Source organism: Euprymna scolopes, chromosome 7, assembly GCF_053919585.1.
Source record: "Euprymna scolopes isolate OS-2025 chromosome 7, ASM5391958v1, whole genome shotgun sequence".
NCBI lineage: Eukaryota > Metazoa > Mollusca > Cephalopoda > Sepiida > Sepiolidae > Euprymna > Euprymna scolopes.
In genome coordinates this window covers 16541145-16548096 of record NC_136488.1, presented here as the reverse complement: position 1 = coordinate 16548096, position 6952 = coordinate 16541145, and the positions used below count along the sequence as shown (strand labels likewise).

Below are 6952 nucleotides of genomic sequence, written 5' to 3'. Positions count from 1 at the left end.
TTCGAACTATGAATTCTAGCTGAGGAGAAAACGTTTTCTTTTTATTTATTTATTTTTCATTATTTTATTCATTTATTTATTCATTGGTTAGTTCTTCTTTCAAATCTCTTCGTTTCCATGGTTACAGCAAGCTTGAGATTGTTCAAGTTTACGCCCAAATTCTTCGATTTTTTAACCAGATTCGCCTTTAAAACTCTTCAACCTAGACTATGACCAGAACAATCAGACCTTTTCTTTGCCAGGATGTAGGATGGACTGGTTCTGTCCTAGGATATGTATTTCCCCCAGGCATTTCCACCCTCAAGAGAGTTTGGTTTATTGCAGGTCGCCTGAGCCGCCCCTACTGAGGATTTGTCGACAGATGTATTCTTGGCTATTTTTGTACCCTTCGAGAATGTTTATCCCCAACCACTAAACGCTTTTTATCCAGAATTCAACCTAATTTTTAAAAAATACAGGAAAATATTTATGATGTAAGTACCGATCACGGAACTAAAGTGTCATATTCCAAAAATCACGCACATTGACCAAATAGTTTTTTATAGAGAAAAAATAATTTCTTTTACAGTTTTCTTTATCGATAATTAATATACCGTAGGCATTATAAAGCTGATTTTTAAATATCTATAGTTCGAATTGAGGGTCTCCATTTATTTATTAACATGGTGAATCAAGATACACCGTTCTAGCTTCCTTATAAAATTTAATTTTGTTCACATGATTTTTGGAATATGACATTTTCGTTGCGTAACGGGTATGTACACGATAAAGATATTTCTGCATTTTAATTTTTTTTTAATTAGATTGAATTATCGACTTAGACTAATTAAATTGACTTCATATCTAATCTTCTTCCGAAACGGTAACTCGTGATTCAGTGTAAACCAACACTTTTCTAATTTCAAAGAAAGTCATTGACCTTTTCTAAGCATACGAAACTACGATTATGTTCCAGTCAGTACATTTCTTGCTTCCGATCTAGTCGTTGGTCATAAGGTTTCTGTTGTCAGAAAGCAAAGAACAGAAATTGAGGACAATGTTATATACATGAAAATTGCCCTACAATCATTAATTTATGAAAATACCACTTTTATAATCATGAATGACAGAGAAAATAACCATGAACATGCCTCTCACACACTAGTTTTATAACACGAAACGACCAGTGACAATATGGCTATAGGCGTATAATATAAAATAAATTTGAGTGGCGTTAAGGCGACAGTAATTATGCTCGACATATGATTAAGACGAGGAATATAGAGAAACATATAAGCAGAATGAATGAAGAGTAAACCTGTGTAAAATTGAACGGGAAAAAAAACATTGTATATAGGACAATATAAATATACGTATCGGGCATTATCATCGTCGTATAAGTAAAATTAGGCCGGGGTGGTAATCTGGAGAGTTGGAGAAATATAATAAGATTACAGGGTGATAGTTTAAATGTATTATATTAAAAATTCATTTTTAAACGTGCTCAATACATATGTAGAGCTATTATAATTTCAATTATAGAAACATCAAATGTTCATATAATTTTACATGTTATAATTACATAGCACTGATTTTTGGAATATGACATTTTTATTCCGTGACAAGTACTTACATCATAAAGATTTTTCTGTATTTTTTTTAAAAATTAGATTGAATTCTGGATAAGAAGCGTTTAGTGGTTGGGCTATTCAAATATATTTTAATCGGATATCCTCAGGACGGAATAGATCCGTGAATAAAACATACATATATATTTATTATATAAATCTCTTTCAATTCAATATACATGGTGAAACGATAAAATTGTCGCCCTAGAAAAAATGACATGATTCAATTTCCGTTTCATGAAAACCGGTTTTCTTTTTTGTTGGTGTAGGCCATCTACTAGTTGGCAAGTTGTGTAGAAATCCCAGAGTGATAGAAGCTTTCTATCATGTCTGAAAGTGACACAATGTTCAACAAGCGAGATCGGAGATGCGCCGCTGTACAACTCGTGCTCTCTACCGATCCGAGTTATGAGGGCCACTAAAGGATAAGGGTTAATGATTACCGTAATGGAAATTTGATAATTTATTTTAGAGAGCGACTCTTTAAGAACCTGTTCATGTTGGGTTTTAAAGCGATCATATCATAGTCAGCCAGGAAGCAGCTCCGTGATATTGTTCCACCGACGAGCAGTTTTTAGAAAAGAAACACAGCTCATGGAATTTCCACTTAGATTTAGGCACAAGTAGAGAGTGGAGGAAATTGCTGAAAGTTCTTGTAGCTAGTCGGGTGTTTTCCGCGAATGATGTATAAGGGGGGGGGGGGGCAGTGTGAAGCTCAGTCGAGCATCTGCCATGAAAATAACGACAACAAGACAATTGCCAACACCATCAAAATGCATTGCTGGATTGCCACAAATAGCAGGGGCATGCCCAACGCAATGATAAGTTTTCGACCACGATTATGGTCTTTGGTTTGGTTTTAAGTTAGGTCCACATCATGCCAGCTCACATCTTAGGCTTGTACGTAAACAAAGTATATCTGGATGTACTGAAGAGCGTGGTGATTTGCTGGTGAACCCATGTGGCTGCTGGTAGACCCTGAGTGTGGCAGCAGGACTCGGCACCGGCCCACAAGTCCAAAAATCCAGGTTTGTACCCTTCTCTCAGTACCTCTCTCCTTACCCGACCTGAATCCGCTGGTCATCTCGAAAACATCACCAACATGACCTACCACAGCACCAAAGCCAGCCTGATCGAAAATGTGGAAAAGGCATGCTCCTAGTTTCAGGCCCGTATTGAGGCGGTGACTGAGGCTAAAGGCGGCGATATTGAATATATATCAGCTCTACTACATAATCAATTAGTCAATTTTTTAATGCATATATATATATATATATATATATATATACATATATATATATACATGTGCACATAAAGTTATGAACAGTGCCTAGGGCCCGAGCAAAGCCGGGCTGAACTGCTAATAATAATAATAATAATAATAATAATAATAACCTAAACAGAGAAACTGGACCCCTAATAACAGTCGCAAAAGACAACGCAATTAGAACCAACCACATCAAAGTAAAGATAGAAAAGACACAAAACAGCAAATGCAGACTCTGGACAAGGAGACGAAACAATAAACCATATAATAAGCGAATGCATCAAACTAAGCCCCAAAATATAAAAATAGACATGATCAAATCGGGAAAGCAGTACACTGGGAATTATGTAGATAACTACGTCTTGAACACTTAGACAAATAGTACAGTCACAAACCGACAGCATTAAAAGACTTTTTTAAGACTTAAAAATGGTAGTCATAAAATCCCATGGAACACAGACATGCAAACAGATCAACTCATCCAAGCAATACGTCCAGATGTAATAGTTAACAAGAAGGAAAAGTTCTGCCAGATAGTAAATTTTACCGTTCTAGCAGATCAGAGTTAAGAACAAGGAGACAAAAAAGAGAGCTCAAAGGAATATGGAAGATGAAGAAAGTTCAGATAACACCAATAATAGTAGGAGTACTAGGAATTGTACCGAAAAACTTCGAAAAAATAATGGGAGAGATTGGAATTAGAGGGATGGCTAAGGTTAACAAATGAAACCGGCTTAAATGTTAGGAAAACCCTTCAATGCGGAGACTAATACACAGGCGCAAGCCGTACATATAAAAACTGCTACAGATGTAAAACACAAAGAAACAACCTATGGAATGATGAAAACTAAAATTGTAGAATACTAAGTTACCTCCACCCCCTGCAACCTCACCTTACCATAAACTGGTATTAAATAAATTAGGAGGGTAAAAGAGGGAGGGCACTAACCAGACCTGCGCTGGATGAGTACGAAGAGGACTGGGACCTTGGGGATGTTTTTGCTACCCAAATCCTAATGAAGACTAATGGTCGCCGCACACGAGAAATAAATGATAAACGACTGTTGCGATAACGCAAAATAATTTGAAAATGCTGTCGAAAGAGGCGGTGAGTATTGGAAACCTGGGGAGACTTGTTGTCGCTCAGACTCCAAAGAACTCTGAAAGTTATTTTAGAATAGAATTATTTGTGGCCTGTGTAAAACTCCTAGTGAGTGAGTGAGTGAGTGAGTAGTAGTAGTAGTAGTAGTAACAGCAACAATAATAATTCGTTAAATTATAACGGCATGATAAAGGCTTTGAAACAGTTTGGGATAAAAGGGGGAAAAATAAATCAGAAAAGTAAAACTATTCAGGTGTAAAGAAAAATACTGTAATAGATGTTAATGTTTTTATTTGTTTTGTTTTTCTTTTTGTTTTTCTTTTTGTTTTTCTTTTTGTTTTTTCTTTTTTACTTTATTTATATGATGTATTATTGTTTTTTACTTTATTTATGAGGTATTATTGTTTTTTACTTTATTTATGAGGTATTATTGTTTTTTACTTTATTTATATGAGGTAATCTTTTTTTTTACTTTATTTATATGATGTATTATTTGTAGGACATTTTGAAAGAAATTTTTTTTAATGTCGTTTTGACGTTTACCCACCGAATGATAGAATTTAAAGAGTTTCTGTTTGTGAAAACAAAGCTAAATGAGCAATACATTTTAATGTTAGCGTCTATTCATTTGGGGGGGGGGGTCGTGATGTCAAAATATTCATTCATAGATTTTTATTAAGAGAATGTTTTTAAATGGTCAGTTCTGGCCAAGACCACAGTGTAGTATCTGTTCTAATTCTACACTTAACCTTTTCTTTCCTCGGTCAGTAGAGGAGAACTCCTTCATGACTGAGACAATTTTTATTTTTGTTTCTATCCAGAATGCCCCCTTTTTGGGGGGAGAGTTGAATCTTCCCCGCATTAAAAACCGACCTTGTGTCTAACTCTTCTCTTATGGAGAGGCAAGTAAATAAGAGCAATTGCTTTAAGTACAATTGTTTTCAAATTCGAAACCTTATTAAATTATATATATATATATATATAGCCTTTGAGATTTGAAAAAAAAATCACTCGACCGTGAGGGAAAATTTACTCGCCCCAAAATATTTTTACTCGTCCAACTTTCTTTATTTCAGTCAATAATAGTAAAAAATTTTACAACAATTCAAGAAATTACCGTGTGTATAATCTAACAAGAAAATATTTGTTTAACTCTTGTAAGTCAACTATTTTATTACTACAAACATTTCAGTAAATATTCAACAAAACGTTAAAATACAACACCAGTTTCTTTATATAGCCTCATTCATATTATTGTTCCATAGAAATAAGAATCATTTCTTCGGATGCTTGACGGAACGATGCGTTTTTTTTCTCTTTCAAATGTTCGTCTTTACTTTTGTAAGCATGAAGTGTATGTAGTTGTAATGTCGAATTTTTTTTCCAAATGAATTTCAAAATCAGAGAGCTAAATGAAGGTGACATTTTGTACTACATGCCGAATGTGTAAATTTGACCTCTTGTTAACTTTTAGCGTGACCACTCTTTTTTCAATACGATATTCCAACGGTCTCACAGCTAGAGATGAAAGAATTCACAAATGATGAGACATAGGTCATTCTAAGTCACCGCATATTTGAGGGTCGTAAAATAAGAGTTTTTCCTGTTTCTTTATTTAAAGAAATTTTATCGACTGGCGGGCGAGTGATTTACGACTTTTAGTCGCTCCAAGAAATTTTCAATCAACTGTGGCGACCGGTCGTGTAAAGTCTCAAAGGCTATATATATATTAATCGCCATATATATTTTAATTTTATAAAGTACTATATATATATATATATATATATATATATTAATCGCCATATATATTTTATAAAGTACTATATATATATATATATATATATATGCGCCATCTAATTTGCACCTCTGTCTCTCTCACTCTCTAAATTTCGCCTCTCTATCTAATTTGAGCCACTTTCTATATCTAATCTGCGCATTTCTGACTATCTAATGAATAAGTGGGTATTCATAATCCGTCAAAATTGAAGGCAGCTACCACATATATATGTATGTATGTGTGTGTATATATATATAATATATATATATATATATATATATACACACGGTATAATCACGTTGACACACCGGTTCTCGTCAGATCACCGAAGTTAAGCAACGTTGAGCCTGGTCATTACTAAAATGGGTGGCCAATTTGGGGAGTCCAGGTGCTGTATGTAGTAGGACGTCGAAACCTCCCTGCAAAAAGTTGTAAAAACCTAACATCGTCATCTCCCATAACGGGGATATACATGCGGCTGGGGACTGCTTGTGAGTTTCATACTCCCATGAAACTTCCTCATTCGGAGGAACCCTGTTAAACCCTGAATAGGGTTGGTGCTGACTGCACACACACACACACACACACGCATATGGTCGTGTGTGTGCATATATATATATATATATATATATATATATATATATATTATGTGTGTGTGTGTGTTTATGTATCTGTATTTATATATTTTTATATTTGAATATATATATATATATATTGATAATGTGCGCATATCGATGTGTATGATATTTAATCATATTTTATATGTATCTGTGTATGTATTTTTGTGTATATATTTACATATGCATCTTTATATATACACACTCATACAATATAATTTGACAGACTATAACCATCTTCCCAACCAAAATGAAACTACACACATCTTTCCGTTATAATTGAAGACAGAAAATATTTGTGCTCAGTTGTCACATTCTTAACGATGATATTTCTTTTCTAGCAATGTCCTATAAAATAGTCATCCATTCTTTTTGTCTCTCACTTCTACCTTTTCACTTTCGTCCAGTTTTAATCCACATCGCCTTTTCCTCGCCGTTTCATGACTACCTTTTTCTCAACTGTCAGCTGATGTGGTCATTTTGTTAAGACATTAAACGCTTGTCGATTAAAACAAGGAATCGCGTTTCATTTGATTCAATTTCGGCTTCTCCCAACCTCTGTGCCAATGTGTTTGATGATAA

The 6952-nt window shown here is 34.4% G+C and overlaps 1 pseudogene; it reads left to right on the top strand.

The window, feature by feature from the left end:
• The first annotated feature begins 6034 nt into the window (after nucleotides 1-6034).
• Nucleotides 6035-6153, top strand: LOC145280431 (5S ribosomal RNA; annotated as a pseudogene).
• The last annotated feature ends 799 nt before the right edge of the window (nucleotides 6154-6952 follow it).